Source organism: Triticum urartu, chromosome 3A (assembly GCF_056163025.1).
Source record: "Triticum urartu cultivar PI428250 chromosome 3A, HENAU_Tu73, whole genome shotgun sequence".
NCBI lineage: Eukaryota > Viridiplantae > Streptophyta > Magnoliopsida > Poales > Poaceae > Triticum > Triticum urartu.
Window position 1 is genome coordinate 510,414,222 of NC_141875.1, and position 9,814 is coordinate 510,424,035.

The 9,814-nt window shown below is 43.3% G+C and overlaps 1 pseudogene; it reads left to right on the top strand.

Moving 5' to 3' along the window:
* On the top strand, positions 1-3,328 carry LOC147980306 (uncharacterized; annotated as a pseudogene).
* The last annotated feature ends 6,486 nt before the right edge of the window (positions 3,329-9,814 follow it).

Below are 9,814 nucleotides of genomic sequence, written 5' to 3' on the forward strand. Positions count from 1 at the left end.
ATGGGACCATCGCATTCGACTTCAAGCAACCCATCTGCAATGACAACTCGAGAGAGAAACAATCATGGTATTCCTGCTGATGCCCTTGGTCAATTCCGTAAAGGTGATATTGAAGCTGATCCTGGTCTTAGAAAACCAATTGAAAGTTTAGATCCGGACATTAGGGATGCCGCTAGAAGGATTTATATAAATATGGGTCCATGCCAGCCAACTGATCATAAATATAAAAAGACACCCAAGGAAAATATTCAAAAACAAGAAGCTTTCATGCTAGTTGGTTCATGAACCATGGCGATTGGTTGGAATATAGTGTTCATAAAGAAGCAACCTTTTGTTTTTATTGCTTTCTTTTTAGGAATCCAAGAGCGGAAAATTATGGTATTGAGGCATTCACAAGAGTAGGATTTAGAAATTGGAAGGATGGACCTAGTGTTCTTGATACACATGTTGGTAAACATAACAGTGCTCACAATATAGCTAGACAACATTATGAGGCTTTCAAAAATCAAAGGAAATGTGTGGCACATGTGATGGATCATGGTACCAAAAAGAGTGGAGAAGACTACAAAGCTCGTCTTATCATTATTTTGGGTATTATCAGATTTCTTCTATTACAAGGTCATGCTTTTCGTGGTCATGATGAGAGTTCGAGTTCAAATAATAGGGGGAACTTTTTGGAGATGATGAGTTGGTATAGGAAGAAGGATCCTATTGCTATGAATTTGCTTGATAGTGCGAGTGGGAACCATTTGTAATGGCCTGGCTTATTAGGGATGATAGACTACTCATATCAATAAGGAATTCCTTCTTTTCCGGGAGCCCATTCGGACAGAACTCCAAAGTTAAGCATGCTCAGCTTGGAGTAGTGTCAGGATGGGTGACCGACCGGGAAGTTGCTCTTGGGTGCGCACGAGTGAGGACAAAGTGCGCAGAAAAGACTAGTATTGATCTGTGGGGCCAGTCTAGATCCCGCCAGGAGTAACGACCACCGGCGGGTGTGTCCGAGGCGTTACAAGTTGGTATCAGAGCCGACCCTCGCGGTTACACGGATGTTTGCGGACAGGTGCGCGATCATGTTGTTCATGACGTTTGTGACCCGTCGTGGCACACGACATGGTACATGTACTGGACTGGATGCATAGACGTATGTGCCAAGAGGGAATGTTCCTGTGGCCCGACGAGGACGTCGGTTCCTCTGAGTGGGGGTGTATGTAATGGCCTGGCTTATTAGGGATGATAGACTACTCATATCAATAAGGAATTCCTTCTTTTCCGGGAGCCCATTTGGACAGAACTCCAAAGTTAAGCGTGCTCAGCTTGGAGTAGTGTCAGGATGGGTGACCGACCGGGAAGTTGCTCCTGGGTGCGCATGAGTGAGGACAAAGTGCGCAGAAAAGACTAGTATTGATCTGTGGGGCCAGTCTAGATCCCGGCAGGAGTAACGACCACCGGCGAGTGTGTCCGGGGCGTTCCACCATTTGATGAATTCACATGAGATACAATTTTAATTGTGCCAAGCTTGCGCAGAAGAGACCACCAAATCCATATTGCTGATATCGGAGATAGGAATTTTTCTTTACTTGTCGACGAATCGAGAGATGCATCCATAAAAGAACAAATGGATATGGTTTTAAGGTGAGTAATTTTCCATTTGTTATATTAATTATTGTTTTGTTCATCACTAATAGTGACACCTAATTGTTTGTTTGCCTATTTGTCTCATGTAGGTATGTTAATATACGATTGAGAGATTTATTGAGATCAAGCATGTTGCTGACACAAGGGCAGCTTCTCTCAAGGCAGCTTTGGATGGTATGTTTGTTGAGCATGGCTTGTCTATGTCTAAATTGAGAGAGCAAGGGTATGATGGAGCTTCTAGCATGAGAGGGCAATTTCGTGGGTTGCAAAAGTTAATACAAGATGAAAATCCTTATGCATTTTATATCCATCAGTAGCAATTAGTGGTTGTTGCTGTGGCCAAGTGTTGTTCCTGTGTAACGGATTTCTTTAACCACATAACTTTGATTGTCAACACCGTCAATACTTCTTGTAAGAGACATGATGAACTAGCCCAACAACAACATGAAAATATTGTAAGTCAATTGGAGTTAGGGGAGATTTTTTCAATAAGAGGGAAAAATCAAGCGACCAATCTTGTTCGACCTGAGGATACACGGTGGGGCACAAATCATAAAACTTTGTGTCGATTTTTAACTATGTGGAAATCAGTTTTGCCAGTGTTAGAGAACATTCATGATGATGCAGAAAATTTAACACAAAGAAGCACAGCAGGTGGCTTGATTTCTTAGATGGAAAGCTTTGAATTTGCTTTCATGTTGCATCTTATGATCAATCTATTGGGCAAAACTAATGAGTTGTCACAATGTTTGCAAAGGAAAGATCAAAACATTGTTCTTCCAGTGAGTTTGATTGCTGTCACATTGCGGAAACTTCAAGATATAAGGGAAAATGGTTGGGATCAACTCTTGGAAGAGACGAATGACTTTTGTGTTGAACATAACATTATATTGCCTAACATGGATGATACAATTCCTGCTCGAGGTCATTCAAGGGGGCGTGGTGGTCAAATGGTAACTTACTATCATCGCTTCATATATGAATTGTTCAATGTTGTGCATGACCAAGTAATTACTGAGTTAAGTAACCGCTTTGCTGAGAGATCTACTCAATTGTTAAGATGCATTGCATGTCTTGATCTAAGGAACTCATTTGCTAATTTTGATGAAGACAAACTTGTTGAACTTGCCAAGTTGTATGCTGATGACTTCTCCACATATGAGATTTCTTTTGTCCTTGGAAACCAGCTTGGAACATTCATCGCTGATGTGAGAGCTAACCCTGATTTTTTGAGTTGTAATGACCTTGGTAATTTTGCTATGAAGATGGTTCAGACTGGTATACACATTGTTTTCCTTTGGTATATCGCCTCATTGAGTTGGCATCGATTTTGCTTGTTGCAACCGCATCAGTGGAAAGAGCTTTCTCAGCAATGAGTATCATCAAGACTGAGTTGAGGAATAGGATGAGTGATGATTGGCTGAATTATAGGATGGTGTGGTATATTGAGTGAGATGTATTTGCAACTATTGATGATGATGATATTGTGTATCGCTTTCAATCATATAGGTCTCGCAAAGGGCTCTTACCTTGTCGAAGTGGTACGTTTTTAAATATGTATCAATTGTAATTGTTTCACTTGATGTTTATGCCTTCTCTTATGATATTTTGCTTTTTATGCCTTGAACGTGTTGACTCTTCTTCCACTGTTGATGAGGTTATGCAAGGCATTGATGAAGCAAACTATTGATTTGGTACTATTTTTATCATGTACTTTCTTTCAAGTTTTTATCTTTTTCGTTGTATTGTTAAGCATTGAGTTTAAATTATAAATTTTTAATGCAACCGAGCCATATTTTGTATGGTGTATCTTTTAAGGTAGCTAAAACCCTTATGGGCATTAACATTTTCCCTCGCGGCGATTTTTTTTGGCCCGGGGCTTGGTCCAATCCTGGCTCCGCCACTACACCCAAGACACATCAAGATTCACCAAGCCGTGTGCCGGCAACCCCACCCCTCTAGTTTATCCTCCGTCATATTTTCTGTTGTGCTTGGCAAAGTCGTGCGGATATTGTTCTTCACCACCACCGTTACCACGTCGTCGTGTTGCCGGAACTCATCTACTATCTCGCCTCTCTTGCTGGATTGAGAAGGCGAGGACGTCATCAAGCTGCACGTGTGCTGAACGTGGAGGTGTCATACGCTCGGTACTTGATCGGGACGGATGGTGAAGTTGTACAACTACATCAACCGCGTTGATAAACGCTTCCGCTTAGCGATCTACAAGGGTATGTAGATGCTCTCGCCCTTTCGTAGTTATGCATCTCCATGGATAGATCTTGCGTGTGCATAGAAATTTTTTGTTTTCCATGCAACATTTCCCCAACAACCACCACCAACAGCATCGGTCATGCCCTGCATATGCTCAGATCTAAGTTTATCCTGTTTTCCCAATATGTACCATAGCCTACTTTCATCAATGCAAGCTCGAGCATCAACAACTGTCTGGGACAACAATAGACCATAACACAAGAATGGGTTTGGCTGGTCACCTCTGAAATGGCATACATAACGATAGTAATCCTGCATGGTCATCTTTCTACGCGTATTTTCAGCAGGTGCACTACTAGGAATAGCAGTAGCCGATGAACCAGCGGAAGTACCAACATTCCCGGTACTACCAGGCACATCGTTATCATAGGCCATCTGAACAGACAAATAAGGAACATCTATCTGAAACCACATTTTCCCACATGAAAAAAAGCAATGGATAGGCATAAAAGCAAGTTTAAGAGAGGAGATTTTTTGCAGGCCTTCCGAACGACTGGAAATAATTATATCACGAGTAGAGGTTTCTATAGTAAGGCCACCTGCAATCAAAGCAGCAAGCCCCACAGACGTGGGAAAACTGTGAACTGTGGTCCATCACGGTCGGAAGGACCAATGATCCGTATGGAAATTTGTTCCATAGGCTCATCACCACTATCTTCTATGATTTTACTTGCCTCTCTAAATTTTTGTACCAAAGGATTAAACTCATTCAGCGGTTGAGGTCTATGTCAGAGAGGTTGTGACCTGGCTCGACTACTACATATATAACAAGGATCTTCATGCAAGATTCACCAACCATTGACTTGTACTTATCCCAAGCACAATCCTCGGCCAAGGGGATCATGGTGCAGAACGACCTAGGGCCTGTGTCGGCGTCATATCTTCCTTCCAACCTTACTAGAGAACTTTCTTCCACATCCATCACTTACCTCACCTTATCAACAAGTTCAACAAGAGTTGGATCATTAGGGAAACACAACACATGGCTTTGAGTGTTCACAAACTCCACACCGGTGCTGCCAGATTGGATGTTAAGAGCATCGCCATGATGTAAATGGACTATGATACGATACACCATCCTACATAAAAAGGCAATATAGCCAACCTTAACCCAGTTCACACATGACGGGTGAGTACCAGAAATGATTTGCATTGGTTGGCATCCTCCTATTACCTAATGACTAGTAAGTGTGCACGTGCAACGAACGTCTACATAAATATTATGACCAGATGTGAGCCTATTTGTGGAGGTCCGTGTTCAAGAAAGATAAGGCACGTGTGTCACTCTTGGAAATTAGTTCTCGAGAAAGAAAAGCCCCCATGTCGCATGCTCGAGTGACACGAATGGCGACCCCAGCGCCTCCCTTCCTTCCCTCCTATCTTGCTGTCATTGGTGAAAATTGTTGGGCAAATTGGTGTATGTTGTGAATTTAATATGTCATAAACAACTGATATACATCCTCTGAAGTTGATTCGTAAGAAGATTACTTGCTAGTTTCGCCAGATCTGGCTGCTTCTGCGCCGTCTCCACCCTTGGACTCTACACCATCGGGGACTTTGGGTTGGGGGTAGAGGTTGGTAGCATGAGGGTATGAGGCGAGGGACCGAATGGAACAGGGGCCGGCTGCCGGTACCAAGCCTTCCTCGAATGGGTCACCGGGTCCGTGGACGAGCTGACGAGGTTGGGTGAACTGCGAGTGTTGAAGAAAATATGCCCTAGAGGCAATAATAAAGTTATTATTTATTTCCTCATATCATGATAAATGTTCATTATTCATGCTAGAATTGTATTAACCGGAAACATAATACATGTGTGAATACCTAGACAAACATAGTGTCACTAGTATGCCTCTACTTGACTAGCTCGTTAATCAAAGATAGTTGAGTTTCCTAGCCATGGACATGAGTTGCAATTTGATTAACGGGATCACATCATTAGGAGAATGATGTGATTGACTTGACCCATTCCGTTAGCTTAGCACTTGATCGTTTAGTATGTTGCTATTGCTTTCTTCATGACTTATACATGTTCCTATGACTATGAGAATATGCAACTCCCGTTTACCAGAGGAACACTTTGTGTGCTAAAAAACGTAACAACGTAAATGGGTGATTATAAAGGTGCTCTACAGGTGTCTCTAAAGGTACTTGTTGAGTTGGCGTATATCGAGATTAGGATTTGTCACTCCGATTGTCGGAGAGGTATCTCTAGGCCCACTCGGCAATACACATCACTATAAGCCTTGCAAGCATTGTAACTAATGAGTTAGTTGCAGGATGATGTATTACGAAACGAGTAAAGAGACTTTCCGGTAACGAGATTGAACTAGGTATTGAGATACCGACGATCGAACCTCGGACAAGTAACATACCGATGACAAAGGGGAAAACGTATGTTGTTATGCGGTTTAACCGATAAAGATCTTCGTAGAATATGTGGGAGCCAATATGAGCATCTAGGTTCCGCTATTGGTTATTGACCGTAGACGTGCCTCGGTCATGTCTACATAGTTCTCGAACCCGTAGGGTCCGCACGCTTAAAGTTCGGTGACGACCGATATTATGAGTTTATGTGTTTTGATGTACCGAAGGTAGTTCAGAGTCTCGGATGTGATCACAGACATGACGAGGAGTCTCGAAATGGTCGAGAGATAAAGATTGAAATATTGGACGGCTATATTCGGACACCAGAAGTGTTCCGGGTGGTTTCGGAGAAAACCGGAGTACCGGAGGGTTACCGGAACCCCCCGAGAGAAATAATGGGCCTTATGGGCCTTAGTGGAGAGAGATAGGGCTGGCCTAGGGCCGGCCGTGTGCCCCTCCCCCTCTGGTCCGAATTGGACAAGGAGAGGGGGGCGGCGCCCCCCTTTCTTTGCCCCTCCTAGTAGGAGTATGAAAGAGGGGAGTCCTACTCCTACTAGGAGCAGGACTCCTCCTGGCGCGCCATAGAGGGTCGGCCGGCCTCCCCCTTGCTTCTTTATATACGGGGGCAGGGGGCACCTCTAGACACACAAGTTGATCTATTGATCTCTCCCAGCCGTGTGCGGTGCCCCCTCCACCATATTCCACCTCGATCATATCGTAGCGGTGCTTAGGCGAAGCCCTGCGTCGGTAGCATCATCATCACCGTCACCATGCCGTAGTGCTGACGAAACTCTCCGGCGAAGCTCTGCTGGATCAGAGGTCGCGGGACGTCATCGAGTTGAACGTGTGCTAAACTCGGAGGTGCCGTGCATTCGGTACTTAGATCGGTCGGATCGTGAAGACGTACGACTACATCAACAGCGTTGTGCTAATGCTTCTGCATTCAGTCTACGAGGGTACGTGGACACACTCTCCCCTCTCGTTGCTATGCATCACCATGATCCTGTGTGTGCGTAGGAAAATTTTGAAATTACTACGTTCCCCAACAGTGATATCAGAGCCAGGTTTATGCGTAGATGTTATATGCACGGGTAGAACACAAGTGAGTTGTGGTTGATACAAGTCATACTGCTTACTAGCATGTCACACTTTGGTTTGGCGGTATTGTTGGATGAAGCGGCCCGGACCGACTTTACGCGTACGCTTACGCGAGACTGGTTCTATCGACGTGCTTTGCAAACAGGTGGCTGGCGGGTGTCAGTTTCTCCAACTTTAGTTGAATCGAGTGTGGCTACACCCGGTCCTTGAGAAGGTTAAAACAACACTAACTTGACAAACTATCATTGTGGTTTTGATGAGTAGGTAAGAACGATTCTTGCTCAGCCCGTAGCAGCTAAGTAACTTGTTTTTGCAGGGCATGTTGTGATGTGATATGGTCAAGACATGATGCTATATTTATTGTATGAGATGATCATGTTTTGTAACCGAGTTATCGACAACTGGCAGGAGCCATATGGTTGTCGCTTTATTGTATGCAATGCAATCGCCCTGTAATTGCTTTACTTTATCACTAAGCGGTAGCGATAGTCATAGAAGCAATAGTTGGTGAGACGACAACGATGCTACAATGGAGATCAAGGTGTCGCGTCGGTGACGATGATGATCATGACAGTGCTTCGGAGATGGAGATCACAAGCACAAGATGATGATGGCCATATCATATCACTTATATTGATTGCATGTGATGTTTATCTTTTATGCATCTTATCTTGCTTTGATTAGCATTGTAAGATGATCTCTCACTAAATTTCAAGGTAAAAGTGTTCTCCCTGAGTATGCACAGTTGCCAAAGTTCAGCGTGCCGAGACACCACGTGATGATCGGGTGTGATAAGCTCAACGTTCATCTACAACGGGTGCAAGCCAGTTTTTGCACACGCAGAATACTCGGGTTAAACTTGACGAGCCTAGCATATGCAGATAAGGCCTCGGAACACTGAGACCAAAAGGTCGAGCGTGAATCATATAGTAGATGTGATCAACATAGTGATGTTCACCATTGAAAACTACTCCATTTCACGTGATGATCGGTTATGGTTTAGTTAATTTGGATCACGTGATCACTTAGATGATTAGAGGGATATCTATCTAAGTGGGAGTTCTTAAGTAATATGATTAATTGAACTTAAATTTATCATGAACTTAGTACCTGATAGTATTTTGCTTGTCTATGTTGTCGAGGATAGATGGCCCGTGTTGTTGTTCCGTTGAATTTTAATGCGTTCCTTGAGAAAGCAAAGTTGAAAGATGATGGTAGCAATTACACGAACTGGGTCTGTAACTTGAGGATTATCCTCATTGCTGCACAGAAGAATTACGTCCTCGAAGCACTGCTAGGTGCCAAACCTGCTGCAGGAGCAACACCAGATGTTATGAACGTCTGGCAGAGCAAAGCTGATGACTACTTGATAGTTCAGTGTGCCATGCTTTACGGCTTAGAACCGGGACTTCAATGACTTTTTGAAACTTCATGGAGCATATGAGATGTTTCGGGATTTGAAGTTAATATTTCAAGCAAATGCCCGGATTGAGAGATATGAAGTCTCAAATAAGTTCTACAGCTGCAAGATGGAGGAGAATAGTTCTGTCAGTGAGCATATACTCAGAATGTCTGGGTATAACAATCACTTGATTCAATTGGGAGTTAATCTTCCGGATGATAGTGTTATTGACAGAATTCTTCAATCACTGCCACCAAGCTACAAGAGCTCGTGATGAACTATAACATGCAAGGGATGGATAAGACGATTCCCGAGCTCTTCGCAATGCTAAAAGCTGCGGAGGTAGAAATCAAGAAGGAGCATCAAGTGTTGATGGTCAACAAGACCACCAGTTTCAAGAAAAAGGGCAAAGGGAAGAAGAAGGGGAACTTCAAGAAGAACGGCAAACAAGTTGATGTTTAGGAGAAGAAACCCAAGTCTGGTCCTAAGCTTGAGACTAAGTGCTTCTACTGCAAGCAAACTGGTCACTGGAAGCGGAACTGCCCCAAGTATTTGGTAGATAAGAAGGATGGCAAGGTGTACAAAGGTATATGTGATATACATGTTATTAATGTGTACCTTACTAATGCTCGTAGTAGCACTTGGGTATTTGATACTGGTTCTGTTGCTAATATTTGCAACTCGAAACAGGGGCTACAGATTAAGCGAAGATTGGCTAAGGACGAGGTGACGATGCGCGTGGGAAATGGTTCCAAAGTCGATGTGATCGCGGTCGGCACGCTACCTCTACATCTACCTTCGGGATTAGTTTTAGACCTAAATAATTGTTATTTGGTGCCAGCGTTGAGCATGAACATTGTATCTGGATCTTGTTTGATGCGAGACGGTTATTCATTTAAATCAGAGAATAATGGTTGTTCTATTTATATGAGTAACATCTTTTTTGGTCATGCACCCTTGAGGAGTGGTCTATTTAAATTAAATCTCGATAGTAGTGATACACATATTCGTAATATTGAAGACAAAAGATGCAGAGTTGAT